Below are 9,501 nucleotides of genomic sequence, written 5' to 3'. Positions count from 1 at the left end.
CCAGCAGGGCTCTTCTGGTGTTCTTATCTGGGGAAGGCCTTGGCCTCTCTGCCCTGTTGCTGGTCCTCCAGAGGAACTGTTTGGCCACCGTGTGAGATGGGATGCTGGACTAGAGGGACCCTCCCTGGTCTGACCCAGCAGGGCTCTTCTGATGTTCTTATCAGGGGAAGGCCTCGGCCTCTCTGCCCTGTTGCTGGCCCTCCAGAGGAACTGTTTGGCCACCGTGTGAGACAGGATGCTGGACTAGATGGACCCTCACTGGTCTGACCCAGCAGGGCTCTTCTGATGTTCGTATCTGGGGAAAGCCTCCCTGCCCTGTGGTTGGCCCTCCAGAGGAACTGTTTGGCCACCGTGTGAGATGGGATGCTGGACTAGAGGGACCCTCCCTGGTCTGACCCAGCAGGGCTCTTCTGGTGTCCTTCTCAGGGGAAGGCCTCGGCCTCCCTGCCCTGTTGCTGGCCCTCCAGAGGAACTGTTTGGCCACCGTGTGAGACGGGATGCTGGACTGGAGGGACCAACGGTTATATCCAGCAGGGCTCTTCTGATGTAGTTTTACTGAATGTTTTAAATCCATAAAAATAAAATAAATGAAATCCACAGGCAGGGCTGCTTGCTTGAGAGGTGAAATGGCACCCCGGAGCAGGATTCCACACAGGTAGGTTGAGGCCTGCTTTGTGCACGACAGGAAAAAGTATCTTGAAGCTAGCAGGCCCTAAAGTCAAGAGAAAGATTCCGCCACGGAGCAAAGACACGTCTACAGCAGGAAGAAGACATCCAAGGTCAATGTGGATCCCTGCAAACCGAGAACCGCACTACAGGCATGCCAAGCCAAGCCAGGCTCCCCTCTTCCAAGAGAGGCCCCTGAAAGCTCCCAGCCTGCCTGAGGAGCACCTGCTGACCTTCCTAAATCAAGAAGGCCCCACTGAGGGGAAGGAGGGACGGGAGCCGGGCAACCCTGCTCTCAAGCCACCAAAGGCTTTCAAGGGCAGGACGCAGGGCGGGGAAGGCAGGACTGAAAGCGAGCTGCGAGGACAAGCGCAAGAACGGAGTGTAGGAAACCCCGTCTCGCCACGACAGGCCCGGCCCGGCGAGACTCAAACTGCCAGGCGGCAGATCCATTTGAAACGGGGCCAGGCCCAGAGGGGCAGATTCCACCCGACAAGACGGCCATTGTGCCAAGACAGGAGGCTTTTGTGTCGGCTGCGGCGCCCAAGAAGGCCCGTCCTCTCGCAGGCCCTTTGGCCTGGCCCACAAAAGACAAACTGCGCCCGGGGAAGGAGGGGAAACGGTTCAGATATTTCAAGGTGTTACTGCAAAGCACTGGGAGGAGCAGCATCCGGGCTATGGCAGTGTCTCAAGTAGAAGAAGAAGAAGAAGAGACGGGATGTATACCCCGTGGCCCTTCACTACCCGAAGGAGGAGTCTCAGAGCAGCTTACAAACTCCTTTCCCTTCCCCTCCTCACAACAGACACACCCTGTGAGGTAGGCGGGGTCGAGACAGCTCTTCATAGAAACGGCTCTTTTTCAAGGACAGCTCTGAGAGAACTGTGGCTTGCCCAAGGTCATCCAGCCAGGTGCACGTGGAGGAGTGGAGGAATCAAACCCAGTTCTCCCAGATTAGAGTCCACACACTTAACCACGACACCAAACCGGCGACCCTGCCACTGGGCCCTGCCCCCAGGGATTCATCCGCTGCTCCGGAGACAGGCAGGCAGCCAGCCTGCAGCACAAAGGGCGATCTCAAAAAAAACCCCATTCCAGCTGAGGAGGGAAGGAGGCCCCCGGATGAGGGTGGGGACTCCCCGCCCGCACTTCCAAGTCGCGGCCAAGCAAACCGACAAGGCCCACCTGGCAGGGAGGAGGCCTCGAGCACACCTGGTTAGCACGTCCTCAGAGGAGGGGTGGCTGGCTTCTGCCCCCTCGCAGGACTCATAGACTCTGCACCGGAGAGCCCCAAGAGGCCTGGAATGCCAGAGGTGGGCCCAAAAGACGCCCGGCAGGTGGACCAGGGGGCACACAGAGGGAAGCCCGAGCAGGAAGCAGGCCTCTGGCTCCTGCGGAAGAGAGGACGCCGCACCTGCCTGCCTCGCCAAACTGGCAAGACAGTCGTCCAGGGGGAGCCTGAAAAACACGCCCCGCCCTTCTGCCCTGCCAGATAAGAGCGCTGCCGGATAACTGGAGAGGACACCCACCCATTTCCCAGCGCCCGCGGGCGGCTCCACAGCCAGACACGGTCCCCAGCGGGGGAAGTTCCGCCTGAGCTGGGCCAGCTCATGGAGGTGATGAATCAGGGAGGGGGGGGAGACAGAGGCATGCCTGCGGGGCTTCCAAAGCCTGCGGGGCTTCCAGCACTGCCTGTCCCAGGAACGGGGGCGCTTGGGCTGTGGAGCTTGGCGGCAGCCGTAAAGCTCCCATCTGACAAGAGCACCGAGACTGGAGTCCAAGGCTCCCTCTAAGCGGTGGAGTCCTGTGAGCAAAAACTCGACTTTGTGAGCCACTGGCATGAAAGTTATGAGCCAGCGATTGGGCTGCTGCATAAATCAGTTTGCTCCGGAGCCCTCCTCCCTGCGCTAAGACAAAAAGGTGTGAGCCGGAGGCTAAAAAACTGCGAGCTAGCTCACACTGACTCAGCTTAGAGGGAACCCTGGCAGGAACACACACCCCCCCCATCTGACACTGCCGAGTTCTGGAGGCTCGAACCCTGACAGAGACCTCCGCCTGGGGGGTCCATCTCCCTCAGCTCCCTGCTTCCAGCAGCCCTCCCCTCCCTCCTCCGGCAGCCGCCTTCCTCTGGCTTTTCATTTATTTGTGTTTTTCAGTTGCCGCTCCTCTGAAGGGTCTTGTAGCGGCTTACAACACTAAAGAAGAAGAAGAGAGGAGTTTGGATTTATACCCCACCCTTCACTCGGAGTCTCCGAGCGGCTTACGATCTCCTTTCCCTCCCCCTCCCCACAACAGACACCCTGTGAGCAGTGTTCCCTCTAAGCTGAGTTAGTGTGAGGGAGCTCACAGTTTTTTAGCCTCCGGCTCACACATTCTCGTCTGAGCTCAGGGAGGATGTGGCTCCAAAGCAAACTGATTTATGCAGTAGCCAAAGCACTCACTCACTCACAACACCAGCAGCCGCATGTGGAGGAGTGGGGAATCAAACCCGGTTCTCCCAGATTAGAGTCCGCACACTTCACTACGACACCAAAGCGGTAAGGTAAAAACAACATAAAGACAAGTAACAGTGATAAAATATTAACGTTAAGACATTAAAACACGTGGCTGTCACCGCGGCACTATCAAAACAGCCCTAACATGGGGTCACCCTCCGAAAGCCAACCTAAACAATTCAGCCTTGCTGCATTCCCTGCAGAAACTGAAGCCCGGCAGGGCACAGGCGTCATCCCAGGGTGCCTTCTGCAGGGTAGGGGCCGCAACTGAGAAGGCCGTCCATGAAGAGCTGTGGTCTGGTGGACGAGTTCTGCCTTGTCTTGTTGGGGTGGGGGGCGGTGGGGCCTTCCCTCGCAAAGGCCGCATTGGGCACGCCCTCTGGAGGCAGTGCTCCAGGGAGGGCGGAGGCTGCTGGCTGGGGGGGCAATCCGTCAGTTTGCACCCAGTCCAGAAAAGAACCGCAGGGACGGAGCAGCCCACGCCCAGCCTGAACAAAGCGGCCAACGCTCTCTCGCTCTTCTCTCCAGCTCCGGCCCAGACGGGAGTGGCGAGACAGGACCCCAGAAGTGAACCCCGGGTGGGTGGAGGGCCTCCGTTCCTCCAGGGCCTGGGTTTGGCTAGCAGGCCAAGCTCTCCCTCCTTTCTCCTCCTCCTCCTCCACCCCGCCCGCCCAGCTCCCAGCCCCCTTCCTTCTGTCCCAAAGAGGACAGCTGCCTCCAGCCGCACCAGCAGGAGCAAGGGAGGCGGAAAACACCCCGCGAGCCAGAGGGCTTCCCAGCCAAGAGGGAAGGGAAGGAATTCGGCCTTTCCCCGTTGCCAGCTCCACCTCGACGCCACCCCACACCTCCTGGGTGGCCACAGGAACCCCAGCGCCAGTCGGTTCCCACGGACGGCGGCCCTCTTCTCGGCCTCGGCCAGCAAGCGAGACTGTGACACGTGACGGTGGGGGGAGACCGTGACCCAGCCCAGCCAGAAGGACGCTCCTCGACCTGGCCCGGCTCTCGGAAGCGCATCCTCCGTCCGTCCGTTTCCCAAGGCAGGGGCGGCTGGATCTGGCCTGGCCCCGGGAAGCCCCCATCGGCTTAGGGCAGAAGGGTGGTGGGGCTGGGGGGGGGGGGAGGCGGGATAACAGATGCCCTTCTGACAGACAGACAGACGCAAGCCAGGCCTGGAGACCAACGAGATGGGTTTTTTTATTGGGGGGGGGGACACACGTGTCTAAGCTTTCCAGAGTCAAAGCTCCTTTGGAGCTCATATCACCCCACCCCACCCCAAACAATCTTGTTGTTCTCCAACCTTGCTGGGGTTGGATCTCGCTGTCCCCTGGAAGACTCTTCCTGTTTGCGGCACAGACCGCCAGGTGCTGCTGCGGAGACCGCTGTGGCTAGAGGACGGTCGCGTGGATGCGCCCGGTGCTGGACAGAGGCTTGGGCATTGCTGGTGGGAAAGGCCTCGGGGGCGGGTGGGTTTGGCCCCAAACACCTCCCGCGGCCTTAAGAGCACAACCTGCTCGGAAGAGAGAATAATTCGGCCAGGGACACCAGAAGGACTCCCTCACTCACGCTCCTTAAAAGCACAGACACACACACCCCACGCAGAAGAGGGGCCTCTCCCAGCGGGGCACTGCCCGGGGACCCTCCCTATCACACGGCAGCCTTGCAAGGAAGGGCCCCCCCCTTAGAGGTGGGAGGGCAGCAGCAGGTCTGAGGATGAGAGCATGACTTCAGGCACAACTGGAACGGGGGACTCCCTCTGGGCCTCAGCACCGGCAGCATGTTTCCCCACACCTCGCCGGAGCTTGCTTGGCTGCAGACTGCCCGCCTTCCTCACGGGGAGGAGGACAACCCCCACGGGCCAGCCAAGGCGACGCACAGAGCCCCCACCACCCCTGCAGCTATGCTGGACGGCCAGAGGCGGGAGGAGGAGGACAGGACACAGCTCCAGCATGCCAGCTATGCTGCCGTATGGTTTATAGGCCTAGGGTTCACCTGCCTCCTTAATCGCTTGGCCTTTCTGCTGTGTCAGGACCCACAGCCAAAAGGCCAAGCGATTAAGGAGCCTTCCCGACTTCAGTGCCTGGGCCCTGCCTGACACCCTGCAGCAAAAGGGGGGAGGGGGGGGGAGTCTCCCCATCGCCACTGTCAAGCATCAAAGAGTTTTGCCACAGTCCATGCAGGACCACAGAGTAACAAGGAATAGCACGAAGCAAATCTGCCTCCCGACCAGCCTTCACCTCTTCTGCTCGTGTGCAGCAGGGAACAGCACACCAGACAGGACCGGGACCCTGCTGACGAGCTGGGGGTGGAGGGGGCAGAGGGCAGGCGCAAGGCCAGCCCTGCAACACCGGCACCGCTCAGTGTCGAATTCGACCAGGGAGACGTTGGGCAGAGAAGAGGGGGGTGGCCGCATCGGAGGCACGAGGCAGCCCTCCAAGGCCAAGAAGGGGGCCGGGAAGAGGCAGGGCCCCCAGGACCCCCACCCAAGAGAGGGGAGAAGGGGGCTCCAAGGCTGCTCCTCTGTGCTGTGAAAGGCAACTCCAGGGACCGTGCCACCGCCTGTGCAGCACCACCAGGTCGAGCAGGCCAGCAATGGGAGGGGGGCCTGACAAGGTGGTGTCTTCCTCCGCCTCAAGGCCTTGCAGTGAGATCTGACTGCAGAGCCCGTGCGGAAGCACAACAAAGACACCGGATTACGAATCCTCGGTGGGAAGAAGCGCCAGACGCCCAGGAGAAGCAGAGGGCCTTTTTACTGGGCCCGAGCCCCCACCAGGCAGGAACCTGGGCCCCCCTCAAGACCTCACCCCCCCACACACACACTGGGAGTGCATGTCTACTGGTTGCTGCCCCCCTCTTACGGAACAGGCTCCCTGAAGAGAGTCAGAGCTCCCACCCTCCATCCCCCCCCCCCAAGGCACGGGGCTTTTCCACACTCTGTGTGTGTGTGTGTGTGTGTGTGTTTCTGATCTGCCTGCTGAGCTCTGATGAAACTGTCAATGGACTTGAGTGTCTTATTGTGTGTTGTGAGCAGGGGTCATTTCCTACAGGAGCGGAGCTCCGGCAGTAAAGAGCCCAGGGGGCGGGCACATGCAACAAGCCCCGCCCCCTGCTCCCAGCAGCCCTCAGTCAGAGCAAGAAGCAGCCAGGTAACCTGCAGAGCCCCCCCCACCGGCCCAAAACAGTCCAGTGGCACCTTTAAGACCAAGTTTTATTCATGTACAAGTTCTCCCTCCTCTGCGAGGACAGATCTGCACGTTCCCCCCCTCCCCACCAATAGCTAGCAATCCAAAAGAGTCCCGTGGAGCCTGAGCGGTGGGTGTTGCCTTCTGACACACTTCCGGTGATGTCAGGGGGTGTGTCATATGCAAATGAGTCATGCCAATGAGCTCCTGCACCTCTTTTTCTACAAAATGACTCCTGGTTGTGAGCAGTGTTCCCTCTAAGCTGAGTTAGTGTGAGCCAGCTCGCAGTTTTTTAGCCTCCGGCTCACAAATTTTTGTCTCGGCTCAGGAAGGATGGGGCTCCAGAGCCAACTCATTTATGCAGCAGCCAAATCGCTCGCTCACAATTTTAATGCCAGTAGCTCACAAAGTAGAATTTTTGCTCATGAGACTCCACGGCTTAGAGGGAACATTGGTTGTGAGTACATGATTTTTTTACCCTATTATTTTGTAAGCTCCTCTAAACGTCTGGAAAGGTGGAATGTAGAGGGGTTTTTTTAAAGGAAGAAGTTGGCGAGTAAACTTTATAGAGTTCCCCAGAGCTCTTCATCAAGGCCGGATGATCAGTAAAAAGAAGAGTGCGGGAAGGACTTGTTTCAGGGCATGAGAGGAAGCCATTTGTTGCCTCCTTGGGAGACAGACCAGACGGCAAGGCGGACTTCAGGCAATGGCATGGAGCTGGGTGCAAAACAGGCTTCAAGGTGCACCAGAGGCTACTGGGAGAGAGAGAGACAGAAATACGGCCTCTCCCTTTGAGAACATAAAAGCCGTCAGGCCGTCAGAGAATTGACTTCCTTCCGTTACATACCACCTTCCTCTCCCCAATGAGGACCCCCATCCCCAGCACTTTACATCTTCTGCCTCTCATCCAATGTATCCTCACAAGGACCCTTCCCTGTCAGGCAGGGTGCGAGTGACAGGCCCAAGTCCACCCAGCGAGCTTCCACGGCAGATTCGAACCTGCGTCCCCCAGACTCCAGTCCCAAGCATTAAGCACTACACTGCACAGGGTCCCTCCTGGGATTTTGCACAGTTAAGCCCCCCATGGAGACCAGGTTGCCTGCCTTCCTACCTACGGGGCCTGCCTCTCCCGGGAGGACGCAAGGGGCTCTCTGTGGGCGCTGGACTCAAGAGCACGGCACCTTCTTGCGCAAGGGGCACACGGCACAGATGTTGTCCACGCCGTAGCTGCAAAGGCAACGCCACCGACTGCAAAGGGCGGCTGTTCAGAAGCCTCCCAAAGCAAAGCGGCCCCCGGCTGCGAAGCCCCCAGCCCAGAGGCCCTCCCTCAGGGTGGCAGAAAGAGAGCCCCCCCCCTTGCAGGTGGCCGACACGTCAGGAAGCCAGGGCTGAAGGACACTCTCTTCCTTCCGAGGGAAAGGGCTCAACGGGGCAGAACCACCCACAAGACCAGCAGCCTGCAGAACCCGCCTGCCAGACAACTCCAGAAAAGCCGCACAGAAATCACAGCACCGACTTTCCCACTTCATCTTTACAGGGGGGGGGGGAGGAAAGGAAGAGCCCAGATTTACACACACACACACACACGCACACACAAAACTAACCGTACTTCCTGTGAGCTGAACGACCACATGCATGAAGCCAACATTTGTGCCAAGAACAGAAGGCGGAATGTGCAAGAAGCCAGCCTCCACACTGAAACAGCCTGTGAAGCGCTGGGAAACTAAAGCAACGGGGGGGGGGCACCCAGTGTGCAGGGGGCCCCCTCCCACGGCTCTCTCCTCCTCCTCCGCAGACGACACACCTCCCCGCCTTCCCCAGCAGAGCAACCAGAAGTGACATTTTCACAGCAAGACGTCGGGGAAACCTTAAAGACCAACCACATTATCCTGACGGGAGCCAAAAGGCCGGCGGGCTGTGCTTTCTTCTGCCTCAAAAAGACTGGGGGGGGGGGGAATCAAAGACGTTCCTTACCTTACTGTTCATCCAAATGGGGGAGGCCCTCCTTCGGTTGGCTTAACTCACTTCCCCAACGCCAGGCATCAGTCACACATCCATCGTCCGTCACGTCCGGACTGTAAACAGATCCCTGGACAAGGGCGGAACAACAGAACAAGGGAGAAAAGCGTTGCAGTGAAGCCGGGGTTGCGCCCGGAAGGTGAGGCTCTGCTCCTCCTTGGCTGCAGGAGCTCCCGGTGGAAGGGTGTGGCTCGTGACCGAGGAATGGATGCAGCCCACTCGCAGGGCCAGGGAAGAGCTGACTCATAGCCCCGCCGTGGGGCAGCTGGGAACCCTGTCCTCCTGGGACCCGCCACCCCCTCCAATCCAGAGCCCTTCCAACCTCCACACGCCACCGCCGAGCGAGGAGGCCCGGTGAGACCGTGGACAGGGCAGAGCCCCACCCCTGCCACACGCTCACTTCCCCAGGCCCCCCTCTACAGGGCTGGCTTCTTGCAGAGGGCTTGGGTGTGTGTGGGTGTCTCCAGGATGGCACGCTTTGAACACCAAAAGCCCACTCCCGGCACTCAGCACCACCAGCCACCAGCTCCAGCGGCCACCTCCGCTTCCGATGGGAAGGACACCCGCCTTGGGAGAGACAGCAGCAGGGGCTTGCTCCACCAGACCCTCTGAGCATTTACACGTTTGTTGCATTCTCTGCTTGAGGTCATTGGTCATGTGAGCTAAATCAATCAATTGACCCTCTGACCAGCCTGGAGGCGGCTGCAGAGAAGTCTGGGTAACAGCACGAACCAGGCCCGGGCATGAGGACACACACAACAGACCGTCGGAACCAACGCCTCCATCATTGTTCCCCCTAAGCTGAGTCAGTGTGAGCCAGCTCACAGTTTTTTAGCCTCCAGCTCACACATTTTTTTTGTCTCAGCTCGGGAAGGAGGGGGCTCCATAGCAAACTAGTTTATGCAGCAGCCCAACCGCCCGCTCACAACTTTAATGCCCAGTAGCTCACAGAGCAGAATTTTCGCTCACGAGACACCACAGCTTGGAGGGAGCCTTGGCCTCCACCAGTGGAGGCAAACACACATGTCCTCCTGACCCTCCCCTTCCCCCTGCTGGGAAGCATTACCGAGTCCGCAGAACAGACCCTAGAAGGCCCCCCTCACCCCACGCCCCGCGAGGAGAGTTTCTGACAGAGGGAATGCCG

At 59.4% G+C, this 9,501-nt stretch overlaps 1 protein-coding gene across 1 annotated transcript in view; it reads right to left on the bottom strand.

The window, feature by feature from the left end:
• SIPA1L3 (signal-induced proliferation-associated 1 like 3) overlaps positions 1-8,425 on the bottom strand; it is a gene marked incomplete at its 3' end in the record, with an annotated part of 50,286 nt that extends 41,861 nt beyond the window's left edge. The window contains exon 1 of the mRNA XM_015407656.1: positions 8,313-8,425. The remainder of the gene's footprint in view (positions 1-8,312) is intronic.
• Positions 8,426-9,501: the final 1,076 nt, after the last annotated feature.

Source organism: Gekko japonicus, unplaced genomic scaffold (assembly GCF_001447785.1).
Source record: "Gekko japonicus isolate JY-2015 unplaced genomic scaffold, Gekko_japonicus_V1.1 scaffold1471, whole genome shotgun sequence".
Lineage (NCBI taxonomy): Eukaryota > Metazoa > Chordata > Lepidosauria > Squamata > Gekkonidae > Gekko > Gekko japonicus.
This window is presented reverse-complemented; position numbering and strand designations above follow the sequence as displayed.